This window comes from Natrix helvetica, assembly GCF_964273705.1.
Source record: "Natrix helvetica genome assembly, chromosome: 14".
Lineage (NCBI taxonomy): Eukaryota > Metazoa > Chordata > Lepidosauria > Squamata > Natricidae > Natrix > Natrix helvetica.
In genome coordinates, this window is record NC_138564.1 from 6762187 (window position 1) to 6777443 (window position 15257).

A 15257-nucleotide genomic window follows, 5' to 3' on the forward strand; every position below is an offset into this window, starting at 1 on the left:
CTTTCTTGGTCAAGATAAAGATAAAAAGTATTTTGGAGTCCCTGGACTGCAGAGAAGATGTCTTTCCATAGATATCTTGGTGGAGGCAGAGGGATTTTCCCCTGAATATATCTGGGAGTATGTGAAATCCTACCAAATTCGACCTGCACATTTTCCCACCAAGAAGTGATGGCTAGTCAAGTTTCCATTACCATCTATTGTAAATGAGATCCTGTATGTCTTTTGATCAGTTGAATGCATCCTTATGTCTTCAGGACTTTCTATGAACTGAACAACATTTGCTTAAAGTTGGGAGAATATTATGCTGGTAAATGGTGTCCATTAACCAGCATCGTGATACGTCAACATTAGTCAAGGTCTTCTACAAAGTTTCCCAAACCTTAATTGGACAACTATTTGGTGGAGAGTCTGCTGCTTGAGTAAGGGGTTGGACCAGAAGACCTCCAAGGTCCCTTCCAATCTGTTGTTATTTCCTCCCCATCTCCACGTAGATCTTCAGCTGAAAGTCTAAATATCTTTCGGGCTTTTGAACTACCGAGAGATAAGTAAATGCAAGCTAAATTAATAAAGCACACAGAAATGCAATACTGGATTAGGGCAATGTAAATTGGGTGCCATAGGAGTACTAGCGCATAGTCACATAATATTGCTAGTAGCTGGAGAACCGTGCTTTGCAACGAAACTATGTGACCGGGCTATGCAGGAGAAATTCAGTTCACAATCCATTGGCTCAATGGTGGTCGGTGATTGAAAGACAACATGGGAATATCGCTCCTGCCGCCTGGAAGCAGTTCCATAGGTGGAAGGCATAGACATGTAGATGAGGTACCGATGTTTAGCACTGTAAGGAGCACCGAGCCGCTCCTGAGGGAAGGAGTGGAACGTCTGCCAGTTTGAACTGAAGTAAATAGAATGTGAGGCAACTGGCAGTTGGAACAGAGTTTGTTTCAGGTGGGGAGAGGGAGTAGAATGTCTTAACATCAGAGCGTGTTAATATAAGGCAACTGGCAGTTGGAACAGAGTTCTTTTCAGGTGGGGAGGGAAAGTAGAACTCCTTAGCATCAGAACATAAGGAATACTAATGATCTGATAGTCATTTCAAAAAATCCTTTCTTAGCGAGCACCTAGAATCCAAGAGGAACATACGTGCCAAATTTCAAGTTTGTAGGCTTTACGGTTCTGGAGATTTCCTGATGAGTGAGTGATGCTTGCCTTTTATATAGTTTCCGCTCTTTCTGTTCTCACCGAAGTGATCAGACTTCTCTGGTTTCCCGGTGGCCAAGCCCTCTCAGAAGAGAATCCTGTAATGTGTTTACCATTTCTGTTTGCGTCTGAATTCTGGGATACGATGCCGTGTGTTTTTCCACCTTTCATCTCGCGAAGAAAAAGTACACACTTGATGAAAGGGAAATAATCATGATTCATATAAGTACTCTCTTGGCCTGGAGAGGATTTCCCGATGCGGCTGTTCTTAGCAATTTACAACAGGAAATCATAACAGCCCTAAAATACATCAGTCATGAAGGGCTGGCTTGATTGGTGTAGTTATCGTTTACATCAGGGTGTGTGTGTGTGTGTGTGTGTGTGTGTTTTGGATCTTTGTTGACAGCATTTACCTTCAGAGTTACGAACTTTGGAGTTCAGAAGTTGCCTTCATGAGGAGGGCCACCTTTTCCATTCTCTTGAGAGATGGCGCCATAACCCGTACTTTTCCTCTAGTTGGGAGGCACTGTGTCTGGTTTGCCAATTGCAAAGGGGCAGATGGGACAGTGCTCCAGAGGGTCAACGTCATTGCCCAGAGGATCACGGGTTGCCCTCTCCCCTCTTTGGAAGAGCTTTATAGCTCCCGCTGCCTTAAGGAAGCTCAAAACATTCTTAAAGATCCATCTCATCCTTGGCACCCTTTTTTTTTTTGAACTATTACCATCTGGCAGACGGTACAGGGCAATAAAAACAAGGACAAATAGGCTGAAAAATAGCTTCTATCCCAGAGCAGTAGCTAGATTGAATTCTACTGCAGGATGCAATATTAATGAAAATATCAAAGTTTTCAATTTCAATTCTATAGCATGTGAAGGATGTTTGCTTGTGTTTTTATTTTCATAGTTATAAGTACACTGAAGGTGGCATTTAATTTCATCGTATGATGTGCAATGACAATAAACTACCATGTTTATCCGAAAATAAAACAGGATCTTATTTTCTTTTGACCCCCGAAATAAGCCCTTGGCCTTATTTTTAGGGAGGTCTTATTATTTTTGAGGCGCAAGAAGCTAAACTAAATTAAACTGTGCCCATTTCCTTGTTGGGAAGAGAGGAATGGAGGTGTCACCGGATGTAGGTTAGTTGAAATGGGTTTGTGATATTCCTGGGTGGAATTTTAAGTTTGCAACAAGAGAGCAAGAAAGAAAAAAGTTTAGGTGAGGACAGGAGTCTGACTGCAGACTTCATTCTTTGCATCACTAGGAAGCTGTCTGGAATAACTTGCCTGACTCCAAAAGACTCTCTTTGCCATTCAGCTTGGCCCTCTGCCTGTCTGCCTGTTTATCAGTCTGTCCATTTGTCTGTCTGTACCTGTCTGTCTGTCTCTAATCTTTCTCGACTTCCATCCATCCATCTGTATTGTCTGTCTATATTTATCTTTGTCTCTCTCATTTATCTATCTATCTATCTATCTATCTATCTATCTATCTATCTATCTATCTATCTATCTATCTATCTATCTACTTACCTACCTACCTACCTACCTACCTATAGATCTATCTATCTAGGGATGCGGTGGCTCAGTGGGTAAGACGCTGAGCTTGTCGATCAGAAAGGTCGGCAGTTCAGGGGTTCAAATCCCTAGCGCCGCGTAATGGAGTGAACTCCCGTTACTTGTCCCAGTTTCTGCAAACCTAGCAGTTCAAAAGCACATAAAAATGCAAATAGAAAAATAGGAACCTCCTTTGGTGGGAAGGGAACAGTGTTCCGTGCGCTTTCGGCATTATGTCATGCCGGCCACATGACCATGGAGACGTCTTCGCACAGCGCTGGCTCTTTGGCTTTGAAACGGAGATGAGCACCACCCCCTAGAGTCAGGAATGAGTAGCACATATGTGCGAGGGGAAGCTTTACCTTATCTATCTTATCTATCTATCATCCATCCATCCATCCATCCATCTATCTATCTATCTATCTATCTATCTATCTATCCATCCATCCATCCATCCATCCATCCATCCATCCATCCATCCATCCATCCATCTTTATCCATCTCTCTCTCTCTCTCTCTCTCTCTCTCTCTCTCTCTCTCTCTCTCTCTCTCTCTCTCTCAATCTTCTATATCTATTTTCTCTGTCTAATTATTGAATTCTCTCTCTTTAATTCTCCCCCCTCCCTTCCCCCCCCTGCAGCAGCTACCTTGTTAATCTTTCTCCCTCCATCTGGAAAACAACATTCCTTTGGAAAAATATCTACAGTACTTTGCCGTCCTTGCACTTAAGCTAGAGAAACAGAAAAAGCAGAAATGGGTATGTAAGGAAGAAAGGGTGGGGCGAGGAGAAGAGAGGGGGAAAAAACACAGTGGGGCTCGGATAGCTTTCCAAATTTAGGAATAGCAGGAGGCTAAGAAAACAGCCTGCCAGAGCATTGCCTGAAAGGGGATCTCATTCTCTCCACAGCAGCTCCGGGCTACTCTCCTCTTGAAATGTTGGTTGGCTTTAGCCTTCCTGATTAGCCGGCTTTGAAGTTTTTGGAGTCTGCTTCCCCCCTCCCCCCCTTAATTGCAACCCTCCAAATATGCATCGCAGTAGACTTCAGCCAAAGAAGTCAACCAGGCTTAAGTCAAGTTCGGTCTGCCTTGACAGCTGAATTTCCAAGTTTCTCTGAGTTTGGGAAATACCTCTTCTGCCAAGAATTTCTTGGGAGAATGAATTGAAGTTAGTAGGCCTTCAAGCCAGGAACTGTGTGAGTCTTTTCAACAAGTGTGTGCTTGCGTCGGCTGACAACCGGCGGGGGGGTGGGGGGAGCAGTGGGCTTGAAATGAAGCTATATGGTAATGCATTCTCAAGACGAAGAAGGGAGAGGGCAGTAAATGAAATTACATACCCCATTGCTGGAATATTTCTGGTTAGGGAAACAAAGACGGTTGGCTGAATAAGCCATGAGGTTTAACAGAATAGCAGAAGAGTTGGAAGAGACCTTGGAGGTCTTCTTGTCCAACCCCCTGCTCAAGCAGGAGAGCCTCTGCCATTCCAGACAAGTGACTGTCCAGTCTCTTCTTCAAAACCTCCAGTGATGGGAGCTCCCACAACCTCTGGAGGAAAGTCGTTCCGCTGATTAATTGTTCTCACTGTTAGAAAGTTTCTCCTTAGTTCTAGGTTGCTTCTCTCCTTGATTAGTTTCCATCTTTTGCTTCTTGTCCTGCCCTCAGGTGCTCTGGAGAATAGCTTGACTCCCTCTTCTTTGTGGCAACCCCTGAGACATTGGAACACTGCTATCATGTCTCCCCTGGTCCTTCTTTTCATTAAACTAAGACAGACAAAATTCCTTTTAGCCTTCTGTCCCCTAATTTTTGCTGTTTTCTCCTTGTTTCATAGAATAGCAAAGTTGGAAGAGACCTTGGAAGTCTTCTACTCCTAGCTCAAGCAGGAGACCCTATACCATTTCAGATAAAAGGTTGCCCGGTCTGTTTTTGAAAGCCTCCAATGATGGAGCACCTACAACATCTGAAGACAAACTCTACTATTGGTTGATTGCCCTCACTGTTAGGAAGTTTCTCCTTAATTCCAGGTCGCTTCTCTCCTTGATTTCTCCTTAATTCCAGGTCGCTTCTCTCCTTGATTTCTCCTTAATTCCAGGTTGCTTTCTATCCATGGTTTCTTGCCTTGCCTTGTTGTGCTTTGGAAAATAAGTTGATTCCCCTCTTCTTTAGGGCAGGCCCTCAAACACTGGAATACCGCTATCATGTCAACCCTAATTCTTTTCTCTAGACTAGTTAAATCCAAACCCTTCAACCATTCAGAGGACTAAGGAAGAGAAGGCAGCAAATCCTTGCTTTCCATTGAACGTTTTTTATTTTTTTTAAAAAACAGCTCAGACAAATACATCTCTGTGATATAATTACAGATTTTGAACTCTGCATATTAAAAATATATATATATCCACCTATAATTGCACCGTGTTTTCTTAACAAAATTGCTGGAGTTTGGCAGTAAAAGTTATTTACCTGCTTTCTCTGAATGCTCTCTTTCATATCCTTGCTGGCCACTTGCTGTAGGGGTTCCACTTTCAAAGGCATTTCAAAAATCAAAGGTATCCTATCCAGGCTTGGAATGAAGTCACAGAGCTGACATCTGAAGCGAGGTTAGTTGTTCTGAAATGGAACAGCCGTAAGTCACTTTTTTGCCACTTCAAACGGTCGCTAAGGAAACAGTTGTAAGCCGAGGACTCTTTGTAATAGGTGTGTGATAATCTGTTCTTCCAGCAAGACTTTCAGCCTCCCTAACTCAACACATCAGTCTTGGCATTTACAGCTGCGGCTGTCAATCACTCGTCAGTGATTGGCCAAGGTTTATCTTGTTCACTTTTGGAAGAGAGGGACTGAAGACACCAATGCTTTAGATTTCCTGGCAGGTGTGAAACCCAGCAAGTTCTGACAGGTTCTGGAGAACCGGTAGCGGAAATTTAGGTAGTTCGGAGAACCGGTAGTGGACATTTTGAGTAGTTTGGAGAACCGGTAGTGGACATTTTGAGTAGTTCGGAGAACCGGTAGTGGACATTTTGAGTAGTTTGGAGAACCGGTAGTGGACATTTTGAGTAGTTCGGAGAACCGGTAGTGGACATTTTGAGTAGTTTGGAGAACCGGTAGTGGACATTTTGAGTAGTTCGGAGAACCGGTAGTGGACATTTTGAGTAGTTTGGAGAACCGGTAGTGGACATTTTGAGTAGTTTGGAGAACCGGTAGTGGACATTTTGAGTAGTTCGGAGAACCGGTAGTGGACATTTTGAGTAGTTCGGAGAACCGGTAGTGGACATTTTGAGTAGTTTGGAGAACCGGTAGTGGACATTTTGAGTAGTTCGGAGAACCGGTAGTGGACATTTTGAGTAGTTTGGAGAACCGGTAGTGGACATTTTGAGTAGTTTGGAGAACCGGTAGTGGACAATTTGAGTAGTTCGGAGAACCGGTAGTGGACATTTTGAGTAGTTTGGAGAACCGGTAGTGGACATTTTGAGTAGTTCGGAGAACCGGTAGTGGACATTTTGAGTAGTTCGGAGAACCGGTAGCAGAAATTTTGAGTAGTTCGGAGAACCGGTAGCGGAAATTTTGAGTAGTTCGGAGAACCGGCAAATGCTACCTCTGGCCCCAGAGTGGGGTGGGAATGGAGATTTTGCAGTATCCTTCCCCTGCCACGCCCTCCAAGCCACACCCACCAAGCCACGCCATGCCCACCAAGCCACACCCACCAAGCCACACCACGCATACCAAGCCATGCCCGCAGAACTGGTAGTAAAATTTTTTGAATTTCACCACTGTTTCCTGGGGTCCACAGAGCATGTTACAGATCTGCAAAATCATACCCATGATGTTGCGATGGGTAGAATGTCCCTACATGTATTTCATTCTGCAAACTTTCTCCAAAAGCCTTATTCAGAGAGAACTCGGCTCTGCCCAGTTAGACACACACACACACACACACACACACACACACACACACACACCAAGCTGGCTTTAGTTCAGGGGTGTCCCAACTGTGGCAACCTGAAGACCCATGGACTTCAACTCCCGGAATTCCCTAGCCAGCATGAACCTAAGGTCCACCAAGAAAGATTTCTATATGATCCCAATGGTGCTTTTTCCAAAGGGCACCTGGAGCTCCTGGGGTTTTCTTCTTTGAAAACATTTCGCTTCTCATCCAAGAAGTTTCTTCAGTTCTTCGAAGAAGAAAAAAACAAGTCCAGTTGCTTTTGCACTTTTGAAGCTATGTTTTGCACAACAGACCCTCTCCATGTATTGATATTATAACTGCTTAAATTCTTACTTCTACCTCTATTCTGACTTCTAATCAGGTCACTCTTGCTAATCCTAATATTAATACACATATTTAATGAAGACATTGCCCTTATAAAGATGCATATTCTTATTTCTACCTCTATTTCTAGCTTTTAATCAGGCCATCATTAGAAAAAAGAAAGAAAGAAAAGTTAAAAAAAATCTTTTCTATCCATCATCTCTTGCCCGTTTTAATACTTCAATTCTTATTTGTTTTTTGGCCTTCCTCCCATACTCTTCTCTTGGATCCTTGTCTCTTATCAACACCTGTATCTTCATTATACCTTTTTTCTCCCATATCTATCCTCCTAGGCTGCCAGATCTCCAAAATATTCACCCTTACCTCTTTCTCCCTTTCAAAACCTTTTCCAGATTATCCAATTCCGGTCCCATTTTTATATCTTTCAAAAAAAAATAGTTTTGTCCTCTTGGTTTATTTGGGGATTTTTCTGTTCTATCTTTTCCTCTATTCTTTCCGTTGCCTTGTGTCTTTCCTGGATTCTGACCACTTCCTTGCTGCCATGTTACAATGAAGTAAAATAAGGGTTTTTTTCCTTTTTGCTTTAACGGGAGGGGTTCTTCCATGATTTTGCCCCCCCCCCTCTCTCTCTTCCCCCATCCTCCGGATCATAGGCGCAATTTAAATTCCCATCTCTGTCTTGCTCTGCTCTTTTCCCAGTGACAAAACAGCTGTTCACGACAGTCCAGAGAGTTTGTTCTAAATGATATATTATTTATCCAGCGTGTAATGACTCCTTTGTCAATATGTCTCCTCCCCCATCCCCCTTCTCCAACTCGGTAAGCGCCTTTGAAATTCACACTCCAAGGCTGCTTAGTATGTGCATTAAACTAAACATACGTATTTAGGGACTTGCACATGTTTTTTTTTTCTTAATGGGCCATTCATCTTTTTCACTGTGCGTTTAGAGATACTTAAATCTGTAGATTACTCTGATGTTGAGCATTTCGGCTACCTTCACCGGCTGAAAGCAATATAAAAAAAATTGTGATTGTGTTTGAGGATAAAGGATTTGGCGTGGGAGAAGCTTGCATTCTTTTTTTCAGAACCTGCAAATGAGATGCGCGTTTTTAGTGTCTTGTTTTGCTTTGAAACAACAGAAAAGCGTGCCACAACTGGCCTGTGAAACTTGTTTACTGAATTAAGCAATGTTGTGGGTTTGCCTCGTTTATTTGTTCCATTACATTTATGGTGGACGCCCATTCTTGTAGGCTCTTAGGCATGAACGACCCAATCCACGGGTGAAGAGTTCAACTTGTTACTTCATTGCTCATGCCTATTTTACAGGAATCTTCCCAGGCTGGCAGATTGTACCTGGGCTAGACTAGATAAGGGTTCAGCAGGATTCAGATGAGGCTGTATAGGGGTGGGATTCAGCTGGTTCAGATGCCAATTTTACATCAGGTTCGCCGAACTGGTAGTTGGAAGGACTGGCTGGCCTCGCCCACCCCTCCCCTTCCAGGAGTCTTCACATAGCCAGGTAAGCGCAGGGCCCGCACGGAGGCTCTGGGAAGGCAAAAAATGGGCGTCCCAGAAGTCCAGAAACAGCCTGTTTTCCAGCCTCTGAAGAACCTCCAGAGCCCAGGGGAGGATGTTTTCGCCCTCCCAGTGGCTTGAGGAAAGCCTCCAGAGCCTGGGGAGGCCAAAAAAATGGGCCTCCCGGAAGTTCCAGAACTCCAGAAACGGGCCTGTTTCCAGCCTCCCAAACCCGGAGGGGGCAGTTTTCACCCTCCCGGAGACTCGAGGAATGCTTCCTCCTTAGCCAGTCTCTCTCCAACACAGACTCTGATTCCGTGCATGGTATCATACCACAGCCCAACAGGCTTGATTCATACAATATGAGGGGTCGGTAAATATTTTCGCAGCCCTCTTTTTGACTCGTGCAGTGTGCAGGTCCTCAATGGAAGGCAGGTTAGTAGCAGTTGTTTTTTTTCCTGCAGTTCTAATTATCCTCTGGAAGCAGTGGTGGGTTCCTACGAGTGGGGAGGGAATGGGGATTTTGCAGTATACTTCCCCTGGAGTGGAAGGGAATGGAGATTTTGCAGTATACTTCCTCTGGAGTGGGAAGGAAATGAAGATTTTGCAGTATCCTTCCCCTGGAGTGGGGAGGGAATGGAGATTTTGCAGTATCCTTGCCCTGGAGTGGGGAGGGAATGGGGATTTTGCAGTATCCTTCCCCTGGTGTGGGGAGGGAATGGAGATTTTGCAGTATCCTTCCCCCTGGAGTGGGGAGGGAATGGGGATTTTATAGTATCCTTCCCCCTGGAGTGGGGATGAAATGGGGATTTTACAGTATCCTTCCCCTGGAGTGGGGATGAAATGGGGATTTTGCAGTATCCTTCCTCTGGAGTGGGGAGGGAATGGAGATTTTACAGTATCCTTCCCCTGGTGTGGGGAGGGAATGGAGATTTTACAGTATCCTTCCCCCTGGAGTGGGGAGGGAATGGGGATTTTACAGTATCCTTCCCCCTGGAGTGGGGAGGGAATGGGGATTTTACAGTATCCTTCCCCTTGGAGTGGGGAGGGAATGGAGATTTTGCAGTATCCTTCCCCTGGAGTGGGGATGAAATGGGGATTTTGCAGTATCTTTCCTCTGGAGTGGGGAGGGAATGGGAATTTTGCAGTATCCTTCCCCTGGAGTGGGGAGGGAATGGGGATTTTGCAGTATCCTTCCCCTGGAGTGGGGAGGGAATGGGGATTTTGCAGTATCCTTGCCCTGGAGTGGGGAGGGAATGAGGATTTTGCAGTATCCTTGCCCTGGAGTGGGGAGGGAATGGGGATTTTGCAGTATCCTTCCCCTGGAGTGGGGAGGGAATGGGGATTTTGCAGTATCCTTCCCCTGGAGTGGGGAGAGAATGAAGATTTTGCAGTATCCTTGCCCTGGAGTGGGGAGGGAATGAGGATTTTGCAGTATCCTTGCCCTGGAGTGGGGAGGGAATGGGGATTTTGCAGTATCCTTCCCCTGCCATGCTCACCAAGCCACAGCCACAGAACCGGTAGTAAAAAAAAATGAATTTCACCACTGCTTCAAAGTTCGGTCACCCCTGTTGCAAACCAATGTTGAGTTTTAGCAACCTGGTTTCTGAAGGGGTTCCGGAGAGGCCACCTGGTATGAGTTGGGAGCCCCCCTCCCCCGTTCTGGGTTGGATCTGGATGTTTATGATTCCTTGATTGTTATAGAGGTAGTCCTCAACTCACAATCATTTCCTTAGTGAGCATTTGAAGTTGCAACAATCCTGAAAATAGTAACTTATCAGTGCATGCTTTTACTATGATCGTTGCAGTATCCTCACAATCATGTAATCAAAATCCGGGCACTTGGCAATTGTCATGGGATGACCATTTGTGCCTCACTTAACAACTTAACATAACGTTTGCGCTCAATTGTGGTCATACATCGAAGGCTGGCTGTATTCCTGGCTCAATATCCTTGCTTTGAAATAGCGGATGGCCAAGAATTCACTCCCAACTCCACCGTTTTATATCAAGGCAAGTAGTAGGTTGTCTGTGGGCACCCAGGGACTGCTGCCTTTCAGTCTGCCAGCCAGTCCTCCTCTTGTCCCTCCTCACTTTAGGTTTGTTTTAAAGCTTCTTCTAATTAAAAATAAATTGATGCTGGCTTGCTGCCCAGCAAACAGCCATTGCTGATTCCCAAGAATGCCTCTGGGCCTCATACGTTTCCATAGAAAGTAAAACAGGCCAGTATTGTAGCTGGGAAAGATGCCCACCTGCCCAGAAATGGAGCAAAGGGCACCTGGAGTTGGAAAACAACCTGGGGGAATAAAAGGAAATAAGGGTGTAATGGCATGTGAGCAGAAGACTGTTGTTGGGTCCAGGCCTGAAGTAGATTGAAGTCGTTAGCCAGGAAATTTCTGGCTGTCCTGATAAGTAGCAAAGGAATCGAAGAGGAAGGGAACTTTCAAGAGATGTATGAAAGGGCCAAGGTGGCACAGTGGTTGGAGTGCAGTACTGCAGGCCACTTCTGCTGACTGCCGGCTGCCTACAATTTGGCAGCTCGAATCTCACCAGCCTCAAGGTTGACTCAGCCTTCCCTCCTTCCAAGGTGGGTAAAATGAGGACCCAGATTGTTGGGGGCAAGAGGCTGACTCTGTAAACCGCTTAGAGAGGGCTGGAAAGCACTATAAAGCAGTATATAAGTCTAAGTGCTATTGCTATTCCTTCCTTCCTTCCTTCCCTCCCTCCCTCCCTCCCTTCCCTTCCCTTCCTTCCTTCCTTCCTTCCTTCCTTCCTTCCTTCCTTCCTTCCTTCCTTCCTTCCTTCCTTCCTTTTTTTCCTTCCTGCCTGTGTGAACCCTTCGCTTGAGGGCATGCCTATTTCCCCTATTACATTCCACGCTGCAAATAGTAGAGCCGAGCCGGGCTACCCAGCTACAACGTCGGCCCAAATCCTCCAGAGAAAAGGCAGCTTCTGATCTCAGCAGGTTCAACGGCTCGCATAAATTGCTTCAGCCTGGTGGGATGGAGTCAAACCCAGCTCTGGCTTTGCAGAAGTCATGGGGAAACATTAAAAAGAAAACGAAAACAGCGATCCCTTTATCTCAGTTGCCTCCTTTGCAAACAGGATCAGCTCTCTGGATCTGGGTGTTGGTCTTTTATATTGAGAAATTGGTCATTTCTGTTCCTGGCAGAGAGGTGATGGGAAGGCAGGAAGGAGGGAGGGAGGGGAGAGAGAGAGAGAGAGAGAGAGAGAGAGAGAGAGAGAGAGAGAGAGAGAAAGAAAGGGAGGGAGGGAGAAATAGAAAGAGAAAAAGAAAGAGAAAAAGAAAGAAAGAAGGAGGGAGGGAGGAAGAGAGAAAGAAGGAAGTAGGGAGGGTGGAAAGGAACTGTATATGGCTGTAAGGGACAGAGTTCACAGAAGGGGCAAACTCTGTTGATGCCACCTTTGACCAAGACCTCATTTTTGCTGACGGATGTAAAACGTGTCTTTTGCTTCTGTATTTTCCAGTCAGAAAGAATGCGATCGGACGCTCTCCCATTGCAAAAACCCAACACGAAATCTTTTCTATGAAAAAAATACGTGCTTTGGGTTATTTGCTAAGGAAATGATAACACAAATGGAACTTCGCCCCAATAAAGCCACGGTTTTTCCAACGCTGCTTTTTTTTTTCCCCCTTCCAAAAGTCGAGCGGACTTCGTTTTTCCCCTGCCAGACGTTTCGCTTCTGATCCCAAGAACCTTCTTCAGTTCTGCCCGAAGAACCGAAGAAGCTTCTTGAGTGAGAAGCGAAACGTCTTCGGCGGAAAAAACAAAGTCCGCTCGCTTTTTGAAAAAAAAAAAGCAGCTTCGGGACGGTCAACGATTCTCTTAAGAAGAAGAAGGAGATGCCTCTTTTTAAATAATAATGATGAAGATGATGATGATGATTTAGTCTGCAGCCTCATACTGTTTCCACCAGGCTGTGAAGCGCAAAACCTCTTCGGAAGTAAAGGTGGCCCTTCGGTGTGTGTGCGTTGTGCGTTGCGAGAAGGAAGGGGAAGCCTTGAAGAGCAGTCTTGGGTTTGCCCATAAAGCAGCCACATTCTTTGGACTTCATAGAGGAAGGTGGCCTTTGTACTTGCAAATGTACTTTTTCTCCTCCCTGTCTCTCTCTCTCTTCCCCCTCTCTCCTTCTCTCTCTTTCTCTCTCTCTCTCTCTCTCCCCCTCTCCTCCCTTTCTCTCCCTCCCTCTCTCTTCCCCCACTCTCCTCTCTCTCCCTTCCCCTCTTTCTCTCCCCCTCTCCTCCCTTTCTCTCCCTCCCCTTCTCTTCCCCCACTCTCCTCTCTCTCTCTTCCTCTCTTTCTCTCCCCCTCTCTCCTTCTCCCTTTCTCGCCCCTCTCTTCCTCTTCTCATTCTCCCACCCTCTCTCTCTCCATCCTTCCCCCCTCTCCCCGTTTCCCTCCCTCCCCTCTCTCTCCCCCTCTTTCTCCTTCTTTCTCTTCCCCTTTCTCCTTTTCCCTTTCTCCCTCTTCTCCTTCTCTGTCCCTCTCCCCCCTCTCTCTCCCCTCTCTCTCCCTCTCTCCATCTAAAGGGGGTTTCTATCAACCTCCCCTCTTCAAAGGCCTCCATTCATCTTGCTCTACACATTTAACCCTGACTCGGAGCCTTTTCTTTGTTTGCAGAGGATTGGTGGAGGGGGGAGTTCCCCTCTTAAATTTAATTGTTTTGGGAAGACCCAATTCTCCCTCCGGTTTCCTATTTACAAGCCGTGGCATCATGGCTCTCCGGCCTCGGCTCGGACTCCGGTGTCAGCAGCTCCTCCTTGCGTCCTCCGAGCGTCAAATGATCAAGCAGTTGCAAAATATTAGAAGCCCCCTTCCCTTTGAAAGGCTCCAGCCAAGCCTGTTGGGGGTGGGGAGGAAGGGGGGAGCAGGAGAAGCTGTTCCCCCATAAGGCCCACTTAGTTGCTTAGCAACCGGCTCTGGCAAGATGGAGATAGGGGAAAGAAAAGCTTCCTTCTCCGGCTTCTCGTCCTCGGCGGCGTGTCAATCTGGAGAGATGAAACTGGCAGGGGGGGGGAGTTGAATCATTTGGGAGGGTGTCTCTAGGCCAAGCCCTCCTGGAGAGGGCTCAAGTAGGGTAAACGAGAGGGAAGCGCCTTGGTCCTCCACCTCCAGAAGGGCTTCCCGAGAGCTCATCGTCTCCTGGGGAGGGGAAATTGGCAAGATGCCCAGGGTTGCAGTCGGCATGGAAGGGAGCAAGGAGACACGCCTTCCCCCTTTTGTGTGCACGGACAGAGGCTTCCTTCATGCCCACCAGGAAGGGAGACGGAGTAGGGTTGCAAGGAAGGACTTCAGATTAACAGAGTTGGAAGGGACCTTGTAGGTCATCCAGTCCAACCCCTGCCCAAGCAGGAGAACCTACACCGTTACTGACAGATGGCAGTCTGTTCTGTTCTTGAAAGCCTCCAGTGATGAAGCTCCTACAACTTCCGAAGGCAAGTCGTTCCATTGAATGTAGAATAATAAGAGTTGGAAGGAACCTTGTAGGTCATCTAGTCCAACACTCCCCCCTCAGGCAGGAGACCCTAATCCCTTTCTGACAGATGGCAGTCCAGTCTCTTCTTGAAAGTCTCAAGTGATGAATCTCTGAAGGCAACTTCTGTTCCATTGTTTGATTGTTCTCACTGTCAGAAAATGTCTCCTTATTTCAAGGTTGAATCTCTCCTTGTTGATTTCCATCCATCGTTCCTTGTCTGGCCTACAGGTGCTTTGGATAACAGCTTGACCCCCTCCCCTCTGTGCAGCCCCTCAAATACTGGAAGACTGCTCTCCTGTCTCCCCTGGTCCTTCTCTTCACTAGACTAGCCATGCCCAGTTCCTGCAACCGTTCTTGATATGTTATAACCTCCAGTTCCCTCATCATCCTGGTTGCTCTTTTCTGCCCTCTTTCTAGAGTCTCCACATCTTCTTGATAGTGTGGTGACCAAAACTGGATTGCAGTACTCTAAGTGTGGTCTTACTAGGGCTTTATAGAGTGGTGTTAGTACCTTACTCGGATCTTGATTGTATCCCTCTGTTAATCCTTCTGCTCATCAGAAGGTGGCAAAAGGAGGGACAATGCAACCGTCATAAATGTGAGTAAGTTGCCTGAATTTTGATCACATGAGTATGGGGAATGCTGCAAAGGCCGTGTGTGAAAAATGGCCATAAGTGATTTTTTCCAGTTCCATTGTAACCTTGATTGGTCATTAAACGAACGGTCAAGAATTACCTGTGCTTCGTTCCTTTAGCCGTCGTTCGTTGGAGTCAGCTTCTCATCCCCTTGCCATTCTTATTGCTCTTCTTCCTAGGACCTTTTAGGAACTCTGGTGACCAGAACAATTCTGGTTAGTCCAAGCGTGGAGAATCACCGGTGTCGTATAGAGGTGATGCCATCACTTCCCCTGAACTTGATTCTATCCCTCTGTTGATGCGGCCTGGGATTGTGCTGGCATTTTTGGCAGCTGCAGCACACATTCCTGGCTGATATTTTAGCAGAGGTCATGGGCCAGGATATCTCTGTCCCTCTCTCAGGTACTCAAGGGAACGGAGGTGTTTCGGTAGGTTTTTGTTTCGGGTAGTTACAAAATCGTAAATCATACTGCCAAGTGTACGAGTTTCGTCTTACACAATCTAGGAAGTTGCTGCTGGCATCGTAAAATAGCTTTGCCTGCGAGTTGTTTGATTTTTCCATCCATCTGTGATGCATTCCGGAGGAGAGGAAGGG

General features: G+C 46.2%; 1 protein-coding gene across 10 annotated transcripts in view; it reads left to right on the forward strand.

Annotated features, from left to right (window-relative positions):
* Nucleotides 1–15257, forward strand: part of FBRSL1 (fibrosin like 1) — a 554269-nt gene that overhangs the window by 115108 nt on the left and 423904 nt on the right. Inside the window, exon 1 of one of the 10 annotated variants that reach the window (XM_081966850.1) lies at nt 3825–3946. The exons of the other annotated variants lie outside the window; for them this stretch is intronic. The gene's annotated coding sequence lies outside the window, so the exon portion shown is untranslated. Of the gene's footprint in view, nt 1–3824; nt 3947–15257 lie in introns of those variants that run through there. 10 annotated transcript variants of the gene reach the window in all.